This window comes from Schistocerca nitens, chromosome 7, assembly GCF_023898315.1.
Source record: "Schistocerca nitens isolate TAMUIC-IGC-003100 chromosome 7, iqSchNite1.1, whole genome shotgun sequence".
Taxonomy (NCBI): domain Eukaryota; kingdom Metazoa; phylum Arthropoda; class Insecta; order Orthoptera; family Acrididae; genus Schistocerca; species Schistocerca nitens.
The window spans coordinates 345,730,107-345,754,967 of record NC_064620.1 but is presented as its reverse complement, the minus strand read 5'-3'; the positions used below and the strand labels follow the sequence as shown (position 1 = coordinate 345,754,967).

Below are 24,861 nucleotides of genomic sequence, written 5' to 3'. Positions count from 1 at the left end.
ATTTTGCAGTGAGAATATCTGCGAGCGATCTGACAAAGACATCGCATGAGGACCGTTATATACTTTCAGATACATTTTATGTTACAAACGCGGTCATCCTTTAACGAAGGAAGTTCATTTAACATGTATTAACCGTTTACTGTCGTTTCAGAGAACTTTCTATTTCGATCAGGAGTTCGGTAACGTGCTTTGTAGAAGATACTGTAGTACCTACAATGGTTCAAATGGCTCCGAGCACTATGGGACTCAACTGCTGAGGTCATTAGTCCCCTAGAACTTAGAACTAGTTAAACCTAACTAACCTAAGGACATCACAAACATCCATGCCCGAGGCAGGATTCGAACCTGCGACCGTAGCGGTCTTGCGGTTCCAGACTGCAGCGCCTTTAACCGCACGGCCACTTCGGCCGGCGTAGTACCTACAGCTGACTGCTTTATGCGGGTGAGGTAACTTCTCTATCATAGATCCATCGGAAATGACAGGTCCACTGAACGCAAGAATGGAGCAACAAATTATTGTGTGTTTTTCGCCTCGTCTGTAACATCGAATGAGTATTCATCATACCTCTGGTAGCAGCTGGTTCAATCTCAAAGTTCTGTATAGAAAGGGATCATGCGAAACATGACAGAACTTTTTATGTTCACGGTGGTCAGACAAATGAATTGGGTTTGTTTGCCCGGGAAGTGTAACTTAACTTTCCTATGGCTCCACAGTCAGTTCAAATAGGAGTCGACATCTACATCTGCATCCGCCTTTGCATTTACATCGGTACTCCGCAAGCAAGCATATGGTGTGTGGTGGGGGGTTCGTAGTGTGCCAGGAGCATTCCCCTTCCCTCGTTCCTTTTCGTGTTCCGTTCGAAGATCGAATGCTGGGAGAAAGACTGTTCGTGGCCATTCGTGTGGTCCTAAATTTCCTGATTTTAGCGACGTCATTATTCGGGATGTGTGTTGAAGAAAGCAATGTGTTTCGTGACTCGTTTTGGGAGGAATGAAGGAAAATTAGTGTTTAACGCCCCGTTGACAACGAGGTCATTACAGACGGCGCACGAGCTCGGGCTGGGGAAGTCCCAGCATTTGCCTTAAGGTGGGGGAGGGGGGTAGAACTCATTGAACACATGAAAAATAGGTGATTTTCATGATTTTGTTTCCAAGTAAAATACAAAGTATTGCTAAATCTGCCGATACAGTTTTATTCCTTTCACTTTTGCCTTTTTGTGTCCACATCAGACGCTCCCTGTAACAGCTGCACCTGGTGGAAAGACTCCTTGCAGCCTGAACACTGGTCATCGCGGGAATTTCGAAAGCCCTCATATTGGACCTGTAACAAAATAATTTTGAATAAATCAGTCTCAATATATTTTCTTTTAACATACATAGGTTAACTGAAAAACATTAAGTTCTAACAAAATATTGACGTGATGCAACAAATGTGAGACAAAAGCGTCCACCAAAAACAGAATTTTGAAGATATCGCATGTGGTGTCACCGCCAGACACCACACTTGCTAGGTGGTAGCTTTAAATCGGCCGCGGTCCATTAGTACATGTCGGACCCGCGTGTCGCCACTGTGTGATCGCAGACCGAGCGCCACCACATGGCAGGTCTAGAGAGACTGACTAGCACTCGCCCCAGTTGTACGACGACGTTGCTAGCGACTACACTGACGAAGCCTTTCTCTCAATTGCCGAGAGACAGTTAGAATAGCCTTCAGCTAAGTTAATGGCTACGACATAGCTAGGCGCCATTAGTTACTTCATGAATCTAAAGAGTCTCACTTGTATCATCAAGAATGCTGTATACCAAAGGACAATATAAAAGTTAAGTGTTCTAGTAGCTACGTTCTTTTCTTTATCACATTCATTACGAATCCTGTTCCAGACTTAACGCCAGTCGGCGTGTGTGTACGCGTGCCCTCTCGGCTACCCGTCTCTGTGGACTGGCTGCCTTGTCAGTCCACTACATCGCAAAACCGCTAATTACACTCTAGAATTCAATTTACAATGGCAGCATCAAATTCCGTTCAAAATCTTACGTACTGTTATCAAGTTATGTTTCCCGTCAATGTAAAAAATATGGTTTCGAGGAAAACGCGTTTAAATTTTTGGGTTGCATATTTTTGTACTCAAGTTAAACATACCCCTAGCCAACAATCCCTGGAGCATAGAGTAGTCTTTCCATTTCCAAAAAGAGGTCCTCCTACATATTCTGCGTGGCCTTGATGGTCCTGCGTGCCTCATTGGCAGCTTCTGTCATCCGCTGCTCTGCTCGCAAGATACGCTTTTCGTCCGCTTTTGTGAAGCAGTTGTAATAGCCTGTTCCGATCTCAAGTTCGAGCAAATTTATAATGTCCACAGTGCCTGTAAAAATTACATGCTGCCACAATGATGACGACGGCGACTATTTTTTACCCACTGTGAATGATTTTCGAAGAAACTTTTTCACAGATCGCCTTGTAACTCGATAACGGAATTTCTTGTGACTTGCAATGAACATTGAAATAAAGTAGACATCCCAGACAACATTTTTAGCCAAAAAACAGATCAGTGTTCTGAAACTTCCAAAGCAGGCTACCTCCTAAGCGACTTAGGGTTCGTTTTGGAACGAGAGCCCTCGGAATTTTGCGAATACAAGTTGAGATCAAGTAACAAGTCGTGCTTGGAGAGTTCAGATGGTAAGAGCATCGTTCGCGAAATACAAGGCTTCGGGTTTGAGTCTCGGTCCGGCACACAGTTTTAATCTGCAAGGAAGTATCACAACAGCGCACATTCAGTTCCAGAATGAAAAAATTGCTATGGGATGGAGCCAGCGACAGAAATTGTCTCGAATAATTAGTCCGCCGGCCTACACGCGAAAGAAATGTTTAGACCTTCTGACTGCATAGAGACGCGATTAAAAGTAAGTGTACTTGGAGATATGCCGTGGGGTTAAGATGGAAATTCATACTGCGAAGAAGATGTTCTTTTCGCGAAATGCTAGGGGGAAGTTTAGAGAGTCAGCGTTTGCGACAGGCGGCAGAACGAATTTGATATCCCCAACTTTCGACTCGCGTTAGAACACTAAGGAGAAAACAAGAGAGATAAGGGCTCGTATAGAATCATTTTTACTGACTCCACTTGCGAGTGAAACATGAAAAGGAACAACTAGAAAAGGCACAAAGTATTATTTGCTTATTTATTGGCTTTTCGTTTCATGACCATATAGACAACCATAAGTTACACACATTCGTAACAACTGTCACTTTGGACTATTATCTGTGTACAACATTTAAATTGTAACACCCCACCCGTCACTTATCTGGTTTTGGCGTGTCTTCACCCCAGCTAATTGACTAACAGATCAACAGAGAGTGCAAAACTGGCACAATATCGGATAACGCAAAGAAAGTAATAAGGCCCTGTGACTCCTGATTGAACTGCGGTGGCAGTGTTGACATTAATTGATTCAGAATTGATCACTTTTAATTAAAAAGGGGTGCACATTGATGTTATATGCACCTATTGAACACCAGATGCAAATGTTGAACATAAAATTAATTAAGAAAGTGACTTGGGATTTCAACTACTTGATTGAAAACAGATGCAGTCGATGATCACAAATTTATTTTAACTCACGACCTTCAATAATCACATTACATGACTCTCCTACCAGGCAGTGGCAATAAATTGCGTTTGCGTGGAGTAAAGCTCGATAACTCAAAAGTAATTCCTATCGACTGACCCAGGCGTAATGCGAAGTACGAGAAGAATTCTACAGAACACGGCCCATGTAACCCTCGTGGAAACTTTGCCGACATGATCCAAAAAATTAATCAGTGGCCGGAGCGGGCGCAATATCACCGAATACAGCGTGGCGGAGCGGCGTCGTTGTGTGGACGTCGGTCGACCTCGTGGTGCTGCAAGGCTGCGCTCGTCTATTCACTCCTAGCTATCTTGTTCAGTACATAGCTGAACCAAAACTTTCTATCTCCAAGCTCAATCGTTCCATTTGCTAAGTCCTAAACTGCAGAGATGCTCACTCTTTCTCAGGCAAGCTGAGTAAAGAACGCCACGTCTGCACTCTAGGCAAGCTAGGAACGGAAGACCTCTACAGAGACTTCTCACAGTCCGCTCTTCGCCTCGGTTTCCCCTCCAGCAAAATCACTTACGCCAATTGCAGCGCAAGTCACGTTAATTATGCGTCGCTTCCCAGCGCCGACTAATGCCTGCTCTGGGAAGTGAACAAATTCCCACAAAATTTCCCTTCTTCTCAACTTCTGCTATTTCGCTCCTCCCAGGCCACCCATCAAGGTTAGCGTCTGCAGAAACACTAAGTTTTCCGGAATTCTGACTCCCAGGAGAGTACTTCAAATTCCTTGGTCCTACGTTCCCATCGGAGGCCGGCGTATTTCCTTCTGTCGCTCTTCACCTGATTTACTTCAGACTCTGCGGACCGTGAATTCAGCGTGAAGTTGCTATAGTCATGAACACTCATATTTTGACCTCTATTGACTGCTGACTGCTCCACCGTAGCTTTGCGCGGCTTTCTCGCATGTTTCACAGAAAACGGGACGACGGCCATTTATTAACAGGCGTACAAGTTCTCCGTTTGTTTCCCGGTACAACAGCATGGAGTCAGGGTCAACCACCCACTCACTGTCACTCATCTTAAGGCAGCTGGAGGCCGCGCACCGTTACCGCTTTCTCAGAGCTTGAGCCGCCCTAAGGTGCTTATTGTCGCTTCCCTTACCCGCTCCCCCGGCCGGCCACAGTCAAATACTTCCCTGTGGTAAATTGGTAAATTAGCGTCCAGTAAAGCGACTCGTTTCCACAAAGTTTTCATGTCGTCTGAATTACTTTAAAACTATCACCCGACATTAATTATTCCACTATGTCCATACTATACCCTCTACAAGATGCATTGTGCCTTGTCAGTCATTTTGTACAGCCCTACTGTTCGCTCAACGTAAGTTAGGTGATCTTTAATGACTTCATGTAAGGGGCATAGTTCTTGCCATCTTACAAAATCTATTTGTAGCAAAGGGGTCTACTTTTTATAAGATTTGTACGAATATTTTACAGTTAATAAAAAATTTAAATTAACTTCAGTTACAACAAATGGAGTATTGAAACTTCCCGCAAGATTTAAACTATGTGTCGGACCGATACTCGAATTCGCGATCTTTGCCTTTCGCTGACAAGTGCTCTACCGACTGAGCTACCTAAGCACGACTCATGATCCGTCAACACAGCTTTACTTAAATCTGGAAATGGAGTATCATAAAAATTTATACGTATATATTATGCTTTATGTACCCGATTTCTCTTCTGACGTGTTAGATAATTGGGGTTTGTCATCTAGGCAATGAGATTCTTCGCTTCGGCTCTGCTCCCTCCGAGTGGCTGCCTTCACATTTGGTCTCATGTTGCTGGTCTCTTCTCAGAGAGCAAGGGATGTCCTAATATTATATGGCACGTGTCTTCTTCATCTCCAGAAGCACAAAGAGAGTTGTCCATCAGTCTCACACGATGTAAGCGTTTAACGACCATGATTGAATTTCATTCGTGCAATCGTTGTATAAAATGCTTTTGCCGCCATTTGTTTCATATACCACTGCCTTGCCTGAACCACAGGGTGTATCGCTACACAATATTTCCCTTTGCTGTTGGTCTTTTTCCTCCATTCCTCGTCCCACCTCATTTGCATCGTCCTTTCAAGTCGTTGTATGAATGTGTGTGGGTATCTTTTGATGACATGCTTTCCTAAAGCTGCACCTTGTTTAGCCAGTTCGTCGCCGTGTTTGTTTCCGCGTAACCTTTGACCCAGATTAATGTGACTTCTTTTCGCTGATGGTCTAGGCGACAGACATGCTGCATAATTTCGTAATTGGCCGGGTTGTCGGTTAAGATAACTATTTTGCCCTCCATGTAGTTTCCTGCTTACTTAAGTGCTTTTTTCTGGAATGGTTGCTATATATAACTCTCGCGACATAATAGACATTTCCTCTGGTAATTTATATCATCCACAAGCTTGTGTTGTCTGGTCTATGAATGCACATCCAATGCTGTTTGTATTTTTGGCACCAACTGCATGTATAAGCAGTATTTTGGCGTCCGTTAGTGTCATAAGAATTGTTGTTATCGCCATCAGATGGTCTGAAGGGTTATCATAGATATCTTTCAAACCACTTTGATATGAGCGAGGATATAGGTGATGACAGTTGTACCATGGTAGAGTTGTAGCACGCATTGCTTTCTGCTGGAGTCAACATACTCGCAGATCGGATTTGTTCTTTGATTCATCAGCGTCCGCACTGTACAGTTACGTGTATGTAGATGGAAGTAGCAACCTGTGACAAAGCCTTTGTCGATGTCTATGTTACCAAGTTGTGAGATCTTTTTCAAATTTCAGTTTTATTCAACAAAAGGGACCGTAGACTTGACTGTAGTGGGATCTAGCTTGCTCACGTGACTATGTACAGCCAGCCGCGATATCTTGCTGTTAACGTCATTAACGTTATTGACGGTGAGAAGGAGAATGGAATGACAGCGCTGTGGGAGAAGGTGGCGGAAACGTATCGTTACACCTAATATGGTGTGAACTGGACTCAGTATTGGACTATCCATTAAAAAGGTCCGGTCAGTGTGGCCAAATCTTTGTCAACTGATAATAGTAAACGAACATCTTTTTTGTTCGGCCATATCTATCATATGCGTCTACCAACGTCTGTAGTTCAGCTGTAGATGGCATGCTCTTTGTAACATTAATTAACGGGTTTTCTCTTAAATAAAGTCTTCAGCAGTCCAATGAGGTTAATTTCAGTTCAGAGAACTCGTTAACTATCTGATCTTGCAATAATTTTTGTTATTTTTGTATTTTAAACGGTATTTCCATTGCAGGATATATTAATTTTTATTTTTAAAAGAGATATTATAAAATATTATCTAACTAGTGTCTCATATAGTTTCTATGAATGAAAAATCAGTTTTTATTGATTTCAATTATGTATATACTCTGATCGTATAACTTTTCTTCAGGTAAATATTATCTGCTTTAGTATCTCTTTCTTTCTTTCCATTGTAGTTGTCAGTTTAAATGTGGAGTAAACTAAAGCAAAATACACGAAACCAAATTTTAGATTCTGCTGTAAAATCATTAGGCGTTTTCCCGATTTACCTATTTTCTTGGCCTTCACTCGAAAAAAAAAGACTCCTTGTTTGCTGCCACAGTTTTATAACTATTAAAAGACAAATAGAAAAACTCTTAGCCATCTCTGGTGTTGGTGACACACTAAACAAAATATTCCCAAATTAAACTTTTGATATAAGTTTGTGGAAACTCAAGTAAATGCGTTGGTAAATGGAGAATAACGCTGTTACTCTTCCTAACAGTTCCAGAAACTGCAGTATCATAGCACTGATATCAATATACTGTACGCTAATTACAACTCGAACTGTCAAAAATATTTGCGGTATTATCCATTTCACTACACTCATATTTCTGGGCCTCATTTGCTTTCAGATTGAAATACCACCACAATACAACCGCTACCGTTCTCACTACACGGCTCTTTGATAATTAGCTTATAGCATAAGAGTCAGTACAATAATTAATTAAAAGTTATTCTTCCTAATAAATGCCCGATTCACTAAATTCGAGAAACTCTTCCCATAGTGACCGGCAAACTATCATTTATTCACCAGAATTTGTTACTCAAGATCCGGATTCTATTTTACTTCTATAAACATTTTTTTTAAAATTCGTTCATCGTTATCGACGTTTTTGGAAAGCCTATAACCGTGTCTTTCATGATTTAACTAATGACAAACTGCGCCACTTACTTATTTTTTCATACTTAACACAACGCTTTTGGAGAATTTATTCTCATTTTGAAGTGCATTTGTTTACATAACTTTTTTGTGTTTGTATTTGTGATTTTCTGCCTCTCTTGCACTGTAATTGTCTTTTTGAGGTTCTAATGTAAACGTTTTCTGATAGCAGTATAACCTCAAAGAGACAACAGCAGTCCAACACAGGCAGAAAATCACTCAAATATTACAAAAAATATTTATGTAAACAAGTGCACTTGAAAATGAGAAATAAATTGTTGGGGCTAGGTATGAAAAAGCACTGGAAAAACGTAGGATAACTCCAGTCACATGCTGAACTTGAACTACGTAGATAACGAATGATAGCAACTCCAAACTAAATACTTTCCTAAAACCACTACTTCTGAATCTACATCTGCATCTGCATGGGTACTCTACAAAACACACTTAAGTGCCTGACAGAGGATTCATCGAAATACCTGTAGCCGGCCGTTGTGGCCGAGCGGTTCTAGGTGCTTCAGTCTGGAACCGCGCGACCGGTACGGTCGCAGGTTCGAATCCTGCCTCGTTCATGAATGTGTGTGATGTCCTCCGGTTAGTTGGTTTAAGTAGTTCTAAGTTCTAGGGGACTGATGACCTCGGATGTTAAGTCCCATAGTGCTCAGAGCCATTTTAACCAGTTTTAAAACACCTGTACAATTATTCGCTATTATTCCAATCTCGAACAGCGCACGGGAAAACGAACACCTATGTCTTTCCGTGCTAGCTCTGATTCCCTTATTTTATTGTGATGATCGTTTCTCTGTGTGCAGATCGGCATCAACAAAATATTTTCGCACTCGGAGGAGAAAGTTGGTGATTGAAATTTCGTGTGATGTCCTTAGGTTAGTTAGGTTTAATTAGTTCTAAGTTCTAGGTGACTGATGAACTTAGAAGTTAAGTCGCATAGTGCTCAGAACCATTTGAAATTTCGTGAGAAGATTTTGCCGCAACGAAAAACTCCTTTGTTTTAATAATGTCTACCCCAAATCCTGTATCAGTCAGTGACACTCCCTCCCATATTTCGCGATAATATGAGATGTATTGCTCTGTCTCGGGGTCCTCCGTTAATCCTATCTGGTAAGGACCCCAGACCGTGTAGCAGTGTTCCAAAAGCGGACGGACAATCGTAGTGCAGGCAGTCTCTTTAGTAGATCTGTTGCATTTTCTAAGTGTTCTGCCAGTAAAACGCAGTCTTTGGTTTGCCTTCCCCACAACCGTTTTTTGTGTTCTTTCCAATTTAAGTTGTTCGTAATTGTAATTCCCAGGTATGTAGTTGAATGTACGGCCTTTAGATTTGACTGATTTATAGTGTAACCGAAGTTTGACAGATTTCTTTTAGCACTCATATGGATGACGTCACACTCTTCAGTACTTAGGGTCAATTGCCAATTTTTGCAGCATACAGATATCTTTTCTAAACCGTTTTGCAATTTGTTTTGACTTTCTGATAACTTTACTAGATAATAAACGGCAGTATCATTTGCAAACAACCTAAGACGGCTGCTCAGATTGTCTCCTAAATCATCTACATAGATGAGAAACCGCAGAGGGCCTATAACACTACCTTGGGAAACTCCATAAATCACTTCTGTTTTACTCGATGACTTTCCGTCAATTATTGTGAACTGTGACCTCTCTGACAGGAAATCATGAATCCAGGCACATAACTAGGACGATATTCCATAAGCGCGCAATTTCACTACGAGTCGCTTGTGTGGTACAGTGTCAAAAGCGTTCTGGAAATCAAGAAATACGGAGTCAATGTGAAATTCCTTGTCGATAGCACTCAACAGTTGGTGTGTGTACAGAGCTAGTTGTGTTTCACAGGACGATGACACCAAGTGTCAATAGACCGTTCTCTTCGAGGCAATTCATAACGTTCGAACACAATACATACTCCAAAATCCTGCTGAATATCGACGTTAATGATATGGACCTCTAATGCAGTGGATTACTCCTGCTACCTTTCTTGAATATCACTAGATGATAACTCCAAGGCAACTCAAAACGAACTGAAATGCGACTAACCTTCCTTGTATAAGGGGCCCCACACACGAGCGACTGATCGTAGCAATCAGTCGCCAGGCCGTGCGATCTGTCCTCAGCTCGCACGTGTGTGGAGTATGAACAAGTCACAGATGGTAGTGATCGATCACTAAGTGCTCGCAATTCCCATTGAATCTTATGACTCGCATGCGACGGATCAGCCATTTGTGGCAATGTGGTTGCGTGGATACAACTCGATTGTCCGGTTATTCAGCGTGGTTGTGTAGTTTTGTTTCCTGGACTCCATATTGCGATTTTGAGTTATTTATGAAAGAACTGCACGCATTATTAAATTTTTTCCGCATCTAAAGAAAATTTCGCAGATAATGAGTGGACATTTTAATTTAAATGTTTTGGGCATACCTATACAATTCACAACTACATTTATACAAATATCATTGCAAAACCATTGTGTAAGTTCTTCCAGTTAAACTGAAAGTCTAATAAATGAAAAAGGGATTGTATTAACACACTGGAAAGATTTTCACAACCCACTTGGCGTCAGGGAAAAATGTAAAGTATTTTCTAACAGAATAGCGATTCAAAACAAGTTTATTAAATATCAGTTACCGTTTATTTATTTTATTTAAAACAACTGCCACTGTTGTTAAACGTAACAGTTCATTTTCTATAACAGAACTTCACAGCATAATGGCTCTCTTAATAACTGTTGGAATTACTTGGTAAAGCACTCGTGTGTGGCTAGGAAAAGTGAGCGACAGATTGAAGGCGATATCACCGGCGATCCGACACTCGTGTGTGGGTCCCGTAAGAACTATAGAAAACAAAAGAACGGCATTTAATCTCCCTACAAGGGGCCATAGTAAATTAAATCGCTGTTATGTAGCTGTTGCTGCTACCAGCTTCACTGAAGTGTACAATTTTACTTTTTTTCCAAGACCAGCCGTTGACATTTTTGGAGTCAGGACGTGGACTCCAGATGACCTCCTCTAACTCGTTGGTTATGCTTTTTTCGCTTTAGCAAACTTCTGCAACTTTTTAACATATTCATATTAATACTCAGTACATACAGAACGCAACTGACGTAATCAAACCTAATAGATGTGGGCATTATGTAGACCTGTGCATAAAGTAGTGCGAGACTTTTCTATGTGATGCCTCTTTATTTATTTTGGACCATCAGAATTAGATATTTCGCTTTTCTATGAACTGAGTCCGCAGCTCGTGGTCGTGTGGTAGCGTTCTCACTTCCCACGCCCAGGTTCCCGGGTTCGATTCCCAGCGGGGTCAGGGATTTTCTCTGCCTCGTGATGACTGGGTGTTGTGTGATGTCCTTCGGTTAGTTAGGTTTAAGTAGTTCTAAGTTCTAGGGGACTGATGACCATAGATGTTCAGTCCCATAGTGCTCAGAGCCATTTTGTGTGCGAGTCCGGTTTGTTAAGATCGTTATTTTCTGGTGGGGAGGGAAGTTTGCTGCTCCCTGCTAGGTACGTCCTTTATACTGCGCGCTATTACTACACACCTCCAGTTTCTTGTGCGTAAAGACGATGGTGCTGCCACCTTTGTCAGGTGTTCAGTTCACTTTTTCGGATAATAATTTCATCCATGTCTGATGTTTTAGTTCTCTGTATCAAGTTGACTTACAGATGGTAGCCAATGCCGGCCGCGGTGGTCTAGCGGTTCTAGGCGCTCAGTCCGGAACCGCGCGACTGCTACGGTCGCAGGTTCGAATCCTGCCTCGGGCATGGATGTGTGTGATGTCCTTAGGTTAGTTAGGTTTAAGTAGTTCTAAGTTCTAGGGGACTGATGACCACAGATGTTAAGTCCCATAGTGCTCAGAGCCATTTGAACTATTTTGGTAGCCAATGAAAACCTCGTAACTCCATTTTGTTAAATTTTGCAGGTGAAGCAAAAACAGTTCCTTCATAAATAATATAAAGTAAAAAAAAGAAAGTTCCTACTTGTGTAACTGTATAGTAGAAGCCTAGTTATTGACAGATCAGAGAAATACACGCACTTTCAAATCTCTCTTTGATTACGGAGTTACTGGTTACTGAAATTATGAGGCGGAGTTACGAGTTTTTCATTGTCTACCATAGTTATAGTGATGAGCCGAAGCCTGGGAAATGTCCGGCTAAATAAACAAGGAAGTATAACTGTGGTAATACTCATCACGTATCTGCAAGGGATATGACCTTGGAAAATATATGACGAGGCTTTTGTCGTCGTGCACTCGACAGCAGTCGCTGAGTGCCGCCACGTGGTGCCCGCGCGGCGTTGTGTCGCTGTCGGTGTCGGCCAGTGCCATATATAGCCAGCTGGCAGCGGGCAGGGGAACCTGTTGTGGCAGAGCCCCAGCGACCCGTGCCGTTCTCACGGCGGGAGGCCGCCGCCGCCCACAGGCTCCACCTGCGTGACCTTTCCTGCGCCGCGCTGCGCCCACTCCCTGCCCTCACAGAGATCAATGGAACCGGAGCGCCGCCTCACACCGCCGCACTGATGCTTTCCTTTCTGGCACTTTTCGTCAGTGCCACTGCAGTCTGGTGCAACTTCTATCTAACATTAATTTGTACGCTAAAGTCCCTCGATAGTCTGCGAAATCGGATTATCTATTTACTTACGGACTTAACCCCGTAATGCTAACCTGTCGAAACTGGCTGGAAGGACATCGGTCTGTAGAGCGAGCCCATCGAGGGTTTCGACACTAGTCCTTGCCTACAGCGTGGCTGAGTACTGTCCGCCAGTCTGGATAAAAAGCACACACGTAGCTAGCTAGAGTGGACGACCAACCGAGAGAGACAATGCCGATAACCTATGGAACACTAGGAGCCACCCCATGTGTCTGGCTCTTCGTCCTAGCAAACATAGAGACCCGTGAAATTAGGCAATTACAGCCATAAGATGACACAGAAAAATCCTAGACAACCCAAAATTCCCTACACACCAAGATCTAGCACCTACAAACAGATCTAAATCCAGGTCACCTCTATTGGAAATCGACTGAGAACTGCAAGGTTGGTTGGTTTGTGGGATTAAAGGGACCAGACTGCTACGGTCATCGGTCCAGAACTGCAAGACTTCGAGCCGAAGGCAGCTTGGAAAAAACTATGGGGCTGTACGCTGAGGTGATGGGATACCTCTTAATATCATGTCGAACCCCCTTGTGTCCGACATAGTGCAGCAGCTGGACGTGGCGTGGACTCAACATATCGTTGGAAGTTCGCTGCACAAACATTGAGCCAAGCTACCTCTATAGCCGTCCAGCCGTTCCAGGATATTCTGCACGAACTGACGTCTCGACTATGCCCTATAAATATTCGAAGGCATTCAAGATGGGTATCTGGGTAGCCAAATCATTCACTCAAAATGTCCAGAATGTTCTTCAGTCCAACTACGAACAATTATGGCTTGTCATCCATTTGCCCGCATCTCGTGGTCGTGCGGTAGCGTTCTCGCTTCCCACGCCCGGGTTCCCGGGTTCGATTCCCGGCGGGGTCAGGGATTTTCTCTGCCTCGTGATGGCTGGGTGTTGTGTGCTGTCCTTAGGTTAGTTAGGTTTAAGTAGTTCTAAGTTCTAGGGGACTTATGACCACAGCAGTTGAGTCCCATAGTGCTCAGGGCCATTTGAACCATTTTGTCATCCATCGTTGTTCGGGAACGGGCCGTCCATGAATGGCTGGAAATGATCTCCAAGAAGCCGAACATAACCATTCCCAGTCAATGATCGGTTCAGCTGGACCTAAGGACCCAGACCATTCCATGTAAATAGAACCCACACCAAACCAGCTTGCACAGTGCCTCGCTGACAACCTGGGTCTATGGCTTCGTGTGGCCTGTGCCACACTCGAACCCTACCATCATGTCTTACCATCTGAAATCGGGACTCGTCTGACCAGGCCATGGTTTTACAGTCCTCTGGAGTCCAACCGATAACGAGCCCGGGAGGGTCGCCGCAGACCGTGTCGTGCTGTTAGCAAAGGCACTCGCGAACATCGTCTGCTGCTATAGCCTATTACGGCCAGATTTTGCCGCGCTGTTCTGACGGATACGTTTGTCCTACGTGCCACATTGATTTCTGCGATTATTTTACGCAGTGTTGCTTGTTTGTTAGCACAAACAACTCGGCGCAAAAGCCGCTGCTCTCGGTCGTTAAGCGAAGGCCGTCGGCCACTACGTTTCTTTAGTGAGCAGTAATGCCTGAAATTTGTCATTCTCGGCACACTCTTGACACTGTGGATCTCGATATATTGAACTCCCAAACGACTTCCGAAATGGAATGTCCCACCAATCCATTAACTCCCGTCGTGTGGCCATAATCACGTCGGAAACGTTTTCACATGAATCACCTGAGTACAAATGACAGCTTCTCCGACTCCGATACTGACGTGCCATCCTAAAGCACATGTGTTGGCAGGATAAGCATTTTTGTGCTGTGCCTGCAGAACCTGAAATATGCGGTAAAGAATGCCCTGATAGTTATGGGGTCCTCACGGTTGATGGGGGGGGGGGGGTTCCTAGTTCCTAAGGCTGTTGGGGAGTGGGTCACTCCCGCAACAGATCCTGCCAACGGGTAGTAGGCCGGTGGTGTGGTTGTTGGCCCAATTCCTGTATGAGTCAGTTGCGGGAGTCCCCCGCTTTTTCGTAGAACTGACGTGCAATGACCCGGAAACGGTCATGCAACGTCAGGAGACCGGTGTCCTCAAGAAGGAGGGTGGAGGGGTAGAACCGGGGGGAGGCCCAGCGCAAGTTTGGGCGCCTTGTTCTGGACCCGTTGTAGAGAGCGTATCGAGGAGTCGGCGGCATTGCCCCACACCATGGCTGCGTACTCTAACACTGGGCGCACCAGTGCCTGATACAGCGTGATGCCGTGATGCGGGGGGGCAATGTCGACTCCGGATTTAGTAGGGGATATAGTGTACGAAGCTGCCCTATAACCCTATTCCTGATCCACTGAATGTGTGGGACCCAGGTGAGCCGCTGGTCCAATCTCACTCCGAGGTATGTTGCTGTTTTGGACCACGGGATGGGGCCTCACGCGATGTATAAGGGTCCCAGATTAGGTGGTACTTTCCGCCTAGTGAAAGCAACCGCCTAGCTCTTTCCAGCATTAAATTTGAGGCGCCACTTGGTGGCCCAAGCACCAAGCGCTTCACAGCCTTGCTGGAGGCGGCGTCCCATATGATGCATATTCATGCTGCAAGTGAACAGAGCAGTGTCGTCCGTGTAGAGGGGCAACTCCACTCTGTCCACTCGTGGTGCGTCAGCTGTGAAGAGTGAATAGAGCAGGGGTCTAAGTACGGACTCCTGCGGTACTCCAGCACGGATAGGTCTGACAGTAGACGTTCCCTGGTCCACCAGGACGTGGAAAGTCCTACCAGAGAGTTATGACCTGAGGAGGACCCCGTGTGACGTCGTCACCCCGACTACAAACAGTCTGTATACGAGGCCGTCGTGCCACACGGAGTCAAAGGCGCGGGAGACGTCCAGGAATATCGCCCCAAGGTATTCCCTCATCTCCAGCGCCCTCATCGCAGGTTCCACAAGTCGGAGCAGCTGGTGGGTTGTGGAGTGACCTCCGCAAAAACCGAACTGCTCGTCCTGCAGAAGATGCTCTTGATCCACGTGCCGAAGGAGCCGCCTCACGTATAGCCTCTCGAAAACCTTCGAGAGGGATGGTAATAGGCTTATGGACCTGTAGTTGGACGGCATCTGGGGCTCCTTGTCCTGCTTCAGGATGGCCACCACCTCAACATGTTGCCATACTGAGGGGTAATCACCCGAAGCGAGGGTCTGATTGAAGATATTCGCCAAATACGGATGGTACTCCTGAGGGAGGTTTTGGAGGAGTAAATTAGGGATGTCGTCGTTGCCACAGGCCCTCCGGGCGTTAAGTGACCGGAGTTGTGATGCATTGATGGGATCAATGACATCCTCCTCATCTCTTGCGGCGAGGACGGCTAGAAGACGTCCTTCCACGAGCCGGGCACGGGCCTCATCGACAACGACTACAGGCCTGAAATTTGCCTCGAACGTGTCTGCCAGGACACTAGCCTTGGCGTCAGGCTCACAGATGTGATCCTGGCCGGACTGCAATGGGGGGACGCGCCGCCTGCGGCGCAAGAAGCCGAGCACGACGCGCCAGGCACTGCCGTTGTCCGGGTTAAGGAATTCGACGAGGTCCGCCCAAGCCTTGTTGTAGTGTTCTTTAACCACCGCAATGATGGCACGTTGCATGCGGTTAATGCGACGTTTCATCGCAGGCTACCTTGTGTGTTGCCACTCGCGAAAGAGGCGGTTTTTAGCCGCTATGGCCGCGAGTATTTGCTGTGGAAGACGACGTGACCTGTCTCGCGGCTGGCGAGGACGTCCAGGAGAGGCGACCTCTACAGCTCGTACGATTGCCTGATTTAGAGAGGCGATGGCGTCTTCCGCACCTACCTCCCTGGGATCAGGTGTATTGTTAAGGTACGCCGTACCTCGGCTTGGAAGCGCTCGACATTGACCCTTCTTCAAGGACAGACGACCAGCCCCTATCGCCGCACCGACGACATCTATGTCAAAGACCACAGGCACGTGATCAGATGACAGAGCCGTCCTCGTTGCAGCAGACGTAAATTGATCGGCCCCCTACAGAATGGCGATGTCGAGCACATCAGGTTGTCCACGCACTGGGAAGAACGTAAGGTCAAAGGGCCCTAGAATGTTGGCGCCGTGTCTCCGGGAAGCTCGTTCCAGTCGACGCCCGCTCACATTTGTGAGGCGGGAGTTCCAGCGAGCTGACTTCGCATTGAAGTCTCCCGCGAATTACAGCCCCCCCCTCCTCCCCCCCCCTCCCCATGGCCAGCAGGGAGTCGACATCCGCTTCTTTCAGAACACCCCGCGGGGGCCGGTAGGCTGCCACGAAGGTGAATCTGTCGATGTTTGTGTGAACGAACACACCAGTGGCCTCAAGGGTGCCAAGCTGCGGCAGTTCTACAGGATAGTGCCGCAGCGACGACCTGACATATAGTGCGGTACAGCTTCTCCATTGCACTGCCCTTTTATACGTCGTGAACGCGATACTACCGCCATCTGTATATGTGCGTATTGCTATCCCATGCCTTTTGTCACAGTGCAAGTGAACGGCCCCAACAAGAAGATCGATGGATTCAACCTTCCGTGGAAATTGGGGACAGCTTTGAACAATGTCAGAGCAAGGGTTGGTAGAAGTAAACAATTAATGAACAAATGGGGCCTATCAGACTCTCCTGAATGTGCATACGGCGAAATGCAACCAATAGATCATTTACTTGTGTGTGATGATGTGCAAGGCTATGAGAGTGGCTGATGAACATACACAGACTCTCTGACTCAGCTACAGAATGGCTCAAGAATATTTGTAATATTGTTTGGTATTATTAGAATATATGTAAGAATATTGTAACAGTATTGAGCTATAAGAATATCATTGTTAATACGTTATATGATGATCGCCTTTGTAAGTGCCAAACGAGTCAATAAATAAAATATGGACCTATTTATCCATGCAATGCCATAAAGACCACTGTTACATAAAATCATGCATTCTTCACATTTTTCGAGTACGTTCATAATCCACAGCTGAAGCTATAATCAGTAAGCCACTTTATGGTGTGTAAGTCATGTCAACCATTCTTCCGCCAGCAGGATAGCAGGATGTTACTGTCTGATCATTTGCATGGCGACAACGACATGATTCGTCTGAATCAAACAGTACCTCATTTTAGGCTCCAGCAACTTCAATAGAAATAGCAGCTGGCTTAGCCAAGCACACTATCATATTATCACGTAGAAGAAGGTGTAATTAGATGAATGACGAACACTAATTTCACTTAACGAAGAGCCAGCCGGTGTTGCCGAGCGGTTCTAGGCGCTTCAGTCTGGAACCACGCGACCGCTGGGGTCGCAGGTTCGAATCCTGCCTCGGGCATAGATGTTTGTGATGTCCTTAGGTTACTTAGGTATAAGAAGTTCTAAGTTCTAGGGGACTGATGACCTCAGATGTTAAGTCCCACAGTGCTCAGAGCCACTTGACCATTTGAACTTAACGAAGGTTTATACAGCGCTTGCACATACAAGAGCGCAGAGCGAACTGCCTCCGGCCAGAACACATACAGGATATATATATACGGCTACAGAACATTCCACTACAATGATTCTTCACATTTGTGAACAGTTCTAGAATGTACTCGAACCGAATATAGAAATTAAAACTGTACAGTCCAGGTGAGTTTTGAACTTACGATCTTCTATGCAAGAGTTTAGTATCACAACCACTACACCACAGTGCTACTCAGCTTGTTCTGCGACAATATCCATCGGATGGACGTGACTCTTAGGCAGCGTTTCCGGTGGACGAAGACCCACGGGATTCAGGTAGGCTGTGGCATGGTTTCCAGGAATACTTGGCGCATATTTCATAGATTATTTTGTATGTGTGCAATTTCACTGGGCGCAGTTTTTATATATCCCTTCGTGAACACCGTAACTTTCCTTCTTTCCTGTTCCAGCTGCAAATGCGCATGGCCTCACGCGAAGAACGATTGTTAGTAGGCCTCCATAAGAACTTGAATATCTCTCATTTTATTTACCTTTATTGTCTTTATACAAAGTATATGCAGGAAGAAGCAATATGGTAGTAGTAGGAGGACAAGTGGTGTGTCACCCAAAAGTACCGTCATCCTAGATGGCGGCGATGACGTCATCCAATATGGCGGCCGTGCTGTCATCTAATATGGCGGATTTTGGCGGCAAGTTTGAAGTTTGGCGGGAAGATAGGTCATTTGGGCTACCTCACCTAACCTAACCCCTCCCGCCCATCCCCTCCCCTAGAAAATGCCGGGAAGTTCAAATTCCATAAGGACAATGGCACACCTCTACTAACCTAAGAAAATGGTAGGAAAATAGGTCACTTGGGATATCTCCATTAACCTAAGTCATCCGACCGCCACCTCTTCCTAGGGATTGGCAGGAAAATGACTCAGCTTGCGCTGGCCTGCTGGAGAGAGGAAGAGAGTGTACTTTATTTATTTTGGGACAGTGTATTTAGGGGTGAATTTTGAGAGATAGTATGTTATCACAATGACACAAAACACACGCTCTGACATGTTTGGGGTCACACCACTCAGCCTTCAGACCTGTACACTATTGTGCTAAATTACCGAAATAACCCATGTATATTGCTCTGCAGACACGCTTGCTAATGGTAAACTGTCAAAATAATGAATTGCACAGCCTACAAACCACTCGTAAATAATGTAGTACATTCATGTCCAGAGAGCCAAACAACTCCTAAATCGTCTTAATAATAATCCATCTAAAAGACGCTGCAAACATGCTTGCTAATCATCAACTGTCTAAATCATGCACAAGTCTTTATTCAAACAATTTGAGACACTACCACCAACCAGTGGAGTCCAACTGACCTAGTACACAGTACCACAACCAGAGAGCGCCGTCGTCCATTCTGTTATGTAATCCAAGGTGACGACCATGATGTCAGCTGATGACACAAGTACCATTATCCAAGATTGCGGATTTTGGCGGGAAACAGTGTGTTCACCACGAGGTCTGGACCTAGTACACAGTACTGTCACCAGAGCACGCTATCATCTCTCCCATTACGTAATCCAAGATGCTGTTCTGGGGTGGTGGGGGGGAAATGGTGGGAAATAGTGTGGTCCCCATGGGGTCCGGAGTCCAACTGACCTAGTACACAGTAACACCACCAGACGGCGCTGTCGTCCATTCTGTCACATAACCCAAGATGGCTGTCTGGAGAGGAAAGAAAGACTCAGCATACGCTGGGCTGCTGGAGAGAGGAAGGAGTGTACATTATTTATTTTTGAACAGTTTATTTAGGTATGGATTTGAGATAGTATATTTATCACACCGATTCAAAACACACCCTCTGACATGCTTGGGGTCACGCCACACAGCCTACAGACCTGTAAACTACTCCTAAATTACCGAAATAACGCTCTGCAGACATGCAGACAACTCCTAAATTACCGAAATAATTTCAGTGCACAGCACACAGCTATGCAACCTCCTCCTAAATAATGCAGTACACTGATGTGCAGTCACGAAATCAACTTGTAAACTGTCCAAGTAACACATAGCACAGCCTACAGACCTGCTCGCAAAATAATGCAACAGACACGCAAACAACGTGCAAAGGCACCACATGCCGCGACCCCCTGTCCAGTGGACCGCGCAGGAGGCTACCGCATATGCTCCCAGAAGTCGGGATGCACCGACAGCCCCCGCAGCCGTCAGCTGCCAAGCCACGCACAGGTGCCCGTTCGGGTCCCTCAAGCAGAGGCGGCAGCATCACTAACACATTTGCTAATCGTCAACTATCGAAATCATGTACTGCACAGCTGTTCACAAAATAAAGCAACAAACACCAAAACAACTCCTAAATCGTCAAAAGATAATGCATGTGTAACGCTCACAACGCTTAAACAGCCGAAAATAATCCAGTGCACAAACACTCAGTGCGTGTAAAAAAACGCTTCCAAACTATCATCAACCGCAACTATCAGAGGCTCCAACGCGCTCTGCAGGGCTGGTCGGATGCAAGCCAGCGTAGGAGCGCTGCCGACGGCATGTCAAAGTCACCTCTACAGTTAAAGTTCTTCGAGTGTTATACTGACCCCACTAAATAAGCGCCAAGTCATCCTCTGGGCCGCGCGCACGTGTGTTCACGGCTGCTGGTGGTGATCCCTCTCTCTACCTTCGATCTGGCGAAGAGCTAATTGCCGAGAGACTCACCCTCACAGATGCTGCAGAAATCCGTTCCAGAATAGCACAGGATGCATTGTTCCACACTATCCTAACGGAACATGCGAGACGAATGTAGCCGTGCTTAACTGCCCAGCGTAACTGACACAACGCCGCGAAATGCGCTCACTTAGCTACAAACCATCGCAAATGCATCTAACAAGGTTCTCAATCAATGGCTATGTAAAATAAGAACTAAGGCAGCCTCTCGGAAACTGTATAGTGTCCCAGAAATAGTTAACACTCTCTTTTGTAGGAGATTTCATGATGTCTCGGCTTGTATGCATGGAAATTCTTACCCCAACAGATCCTGTTTACGAAAATAGCGCAGAATAATATCGAAAGCATACTTCCTCAAGGTCCTAATGTGGCACCCCATCCAACACGTGTTACCCTTCCTGCTTTCAACATACGAAAACATTCTCACTGATATGTAGAGACTCCTATATCCAAGCACAAAGGATGTCTTGTGAAATGAATGGAGCATTATGATTAGCTCTTATCGAATTTACCCTCTGAATTACTGATGCCGCCGGTGTGGAAGCACCGTCCACCTTTTTTTTTCTTTCTGCAGACCAGACTTTCAGCAGTTAAAAACTATTTTGTACAGATCGTCAAATACGGAAAGATACTTACTCAATTACACTGCGCTCCCACCGAGGGCAGGAATTTGAATATTAGAACGTGAAACCGATCTCCGGCCCATCAGTACCTTGTCAATCTAGTAAACGTACAATTCGTATCCTGCGCCATAGAAAGTCACACCTTTTACATCCTTTGTACATACAGGTTGGTCGGAAATTTCCGTTACAAACTTCTAGGACATGTAGAGGGTAGTAAGTACATAACATTTTGAATAGGAACCCATGTCCGGAAATGTATCGTTTCCATTCTATGACAGTTTCATTGCAGATGATTATCTCATCCACTCCCACTGAGGAATGTACTTAGGCGTAACCCAGTACAATTGTTGCGATCCATTTGAAAAGAATACTGACTCGTTCTGTTATTACTTATGCATTTGCATTACAACTTACACCTTATAGTTTACATTAGTCGACAACAACAAGAACCCAGCATCTACGGCACCAGCCGTAATGTAACGATGCATTACAACAGCGCCTCGATGTGGCGACCACCAACGTTGTTACACACATTGTACCTCCGAAGTATATTCTGGTACACTCTCTCCATCCCACCTGGTGTCTCTTCAATGTCTTGTGCAGCGGCCAGAACTCGTGCCAGCAGATCTTCCTCTGTCTCTACAGGTGTCTCATCAATTAGACTCTTCATACGACCCCACAAGAAGTAGTCCATAGGTGTTAAATCCGGCGATCGTGGCGGCCACGCGGTTAGACCACCACGGTCTATCCATCTTTCACCATACCGTCTGTTGAGATGTCTCTGGACAGCCAGTGAAAAGTGAGGCGGTGCTCCATCATGCTGAAACCACATTTCCTGACGGACATTCAAGCGCACAGCTTCCAACAGCGGGTCCATTACGTGTCGTACGAAGACTAAGTATGCGGGACCCGTGAGCTTAGATGGAAGGAGGTATGGTCCAATCACATGACCGTCCAGAATACCTGCCCACACGTTAATTCCAAACCTATCTTGAAATCCCTGAACATGCGTGGCATGAGGGTTTTCGTCCGCCCAGACATGGCTATTTCGAGCATTCAGAACACAATCCCTTGTGAACCTACATTCATCTGTGAATAGAACTCGAGGTGGAAACGGGCGCGTCGATGCAACGGTCCGGGATCCATGTGCAAAAGGCGGTGCGTTGTGGAAAGTCTGCTGGACCCATAGCGTGTACCCTTTGTAAGTGGTACGGATGTAATTGTTGCTCATGCAGGACGTCCAAGACGGTACTGTGAGTAACAGCCAGTGCACGCACAATTGTTCGCGAACTCGTTGACGGACTATCTTCAATGCGACGCAGTATACCTTCTTCAAATTCGGGAGTGCGGCGTCGCCATGGAGCACCACAGTCCTGCCTCCTCGTGGTGAAGATCCCCGTTCCTCGTAGCCGTTGTGGAATTTGGGCAAACAGTTTGTGCGATGGAGTGTGACGATGTGGAAAACGTTCGTGATACAGCCGACTAGCAGCTCTTCCATTACCTCCAGCTTCGCCATACGCAAGGAGCATGTCTGTGTATTCCGCAAATGTGTACTGCACAATGTTTCCTCGATCTCACAGCAAAGCGGATAATAAGTGACATCTGGGGATCGTTTGACGTAGTACACGTCAACGCATCTACCCTGTTGCATACCAGGTAAGGAACCTCTGAGACGTTTCTCTTGCCCTAAGAAGACGTTGACGAGGTACACATCTGAATTGAAACTGTCGTAGAACGGCCGGCCGGTGTGGCCGTGCGGTTCTAGGCGCTCCAGTCCGAAACCGCGTGGATGTGTGTGACGTCCTTAGGTTAGTTGGGTTTAATTAGTTCTAAGTTCTAGGCGACTGATGACCTCTGAAGTTAAGTCGCATAGTACTCAGAGCCATTTGAACCATTTGTCGTAGAACGGAAACGATACTATTCCGAACATGGGTTCCTATTCAAAATGTTCTGTACTCACTACCCCCTACAAGTCCTAGAAGTTTGTAACGTGAATTTCCGACCACCGTGTATACCACGAAGACAGACTACGCCGTAGGTACTACTGGCGGCACTAGATATTTCCCGCGAGGTCGGGCTGGCAACCAACCCCAACGCGTCACCAGAGTGTCCTCAGTGGATCGAAGACACTCTCAGAACTGTTCTACAAATTCGGCCTCTTTTCCCCCTGGGCACAAACACCTTACTGTTTCTCGTCCAGACCTGCTTTCTTCCTTGCTCGCTTTTCCACACCCATCTCCAGACTCTGGGATTACAAGAACACATGTATTTTCGCATGGTTTGCCATAATATTATACCATTTTCACGGTACTTCTCGATATCAAGCACACAGCAGTATCCTACTGATCACTCGCGCAACATAAAATCCGAAGATATAGACTGGAAATTATTTCTCTACAAACCCAAAACATTAGTTAGGTGGGGCATGCTGTAAACCACTGGCTAACCACAAACTTGTCATGTCTGCGAAGACATTTACGCGGAAACTCGAAAAGAAAACAGAGAAAACTGGTATTTCCACTCGCAAATAGCGATGTCGGTGATGTAGCAGATTCCAAATGGTTCAAATGACTCTGAGCACTATGGGGCTTAACATCTGAGGTCATCAGTTCCCTAGAACTACTTAAACCTAACTAACCTTAGGACATCACACACATCTATGCCCGAGGCAGGATTCGAACCTGCGACCGTAGCGAGCAGATTCCAAATCATCCCTATAATTTACAAGCTCAACTAAGGTGTTTCTCATGTCTAGAGAACCAGTAAACGTGTCTTCCACTTGCTAGATACACACAACAATCGATCTTCTCTCAACTAAATAAACGCGCGAAATGTGCAGAAGCAGTCAACCGAACAATTTACATGGGAGGGAATAACGTGACGCAGTAGACCTATTCCAAACCTGTGTCTTCCGATGTGTTCGGTGTAGTCGGCATGAAAAGTACGAACTAGTGATGGTTGACAACAACATTAAAGACTGGTTGATGTTTATTTCGTTTAGTCTCCAGCTACGATTTTTTCACTTCCATTATGGATAAAATATTCAAAACCTTATACGTTGTGCCATACCATCGGTAGCTGTGTTCTGTACGGAGCACTCTTTGTCAAGCAACAGAGTGTCACCATCTTGGTAGTGTCATATCACTTATTCGTTCAGCGGCGGGGCGGGATGCCCAGGTCGTTTATCTGTAGCGTAGTATAGTATCAGCGGCAATCACGTCGCGGGGCTGGGAGGGAGGGGCCTGTACGTGGCGTGACCGTGACGTGAAGGAATAGCGAGAACGTCAACACGAGCGCAGCTGCGCCAGCGAGGAGCGACCTGCGGTCCAAGGTCAAATGGGGCACGCGCGTGCCCGCTCTCTTGTGACCGGTTTCTCTTTCCTTTTTACCTGTGGCATCAAACTGCTGCGGGTGATCGCAACTCTTGTAGATAGTGGCACCCGCCTCAGGTATTGGTAGAGGAGAGAAATGCTATGGCGGCACTGTTCATTTTGAATCATCTGGGACTATAAACGGTAGAATCCACTACACGCATCTGCTCCAAGAGGAAGTGACCTAGTCTACTTTTGAGACGCCAT

At 45.7% G+C, this 24,861-nt stretch overlaps 1 long non-coding RNA gene across 1 annotated transcript in view; it reads right to left on the bottom strand.

The window, feature by feature from the left end:
• Nucleotides 1–1,126: 1,126 nt before the first annotated feature.
• Nucleotides 1,127–24,861, bottom strand: part of LOC126195323 (uncharacterized) — a 125,289-nt gene continuing 101,554 nt past the window's right edge. Inside the window, exon 2 of the long non-coding RNA XR_007538581.1 lies at nt 1,127–1,321. This is a non-coding gene — a long non-coding RNA (uncharacterized LOC126195323). The remainder of the gene's footprint in view (nt 1,322–24,861) is intronic.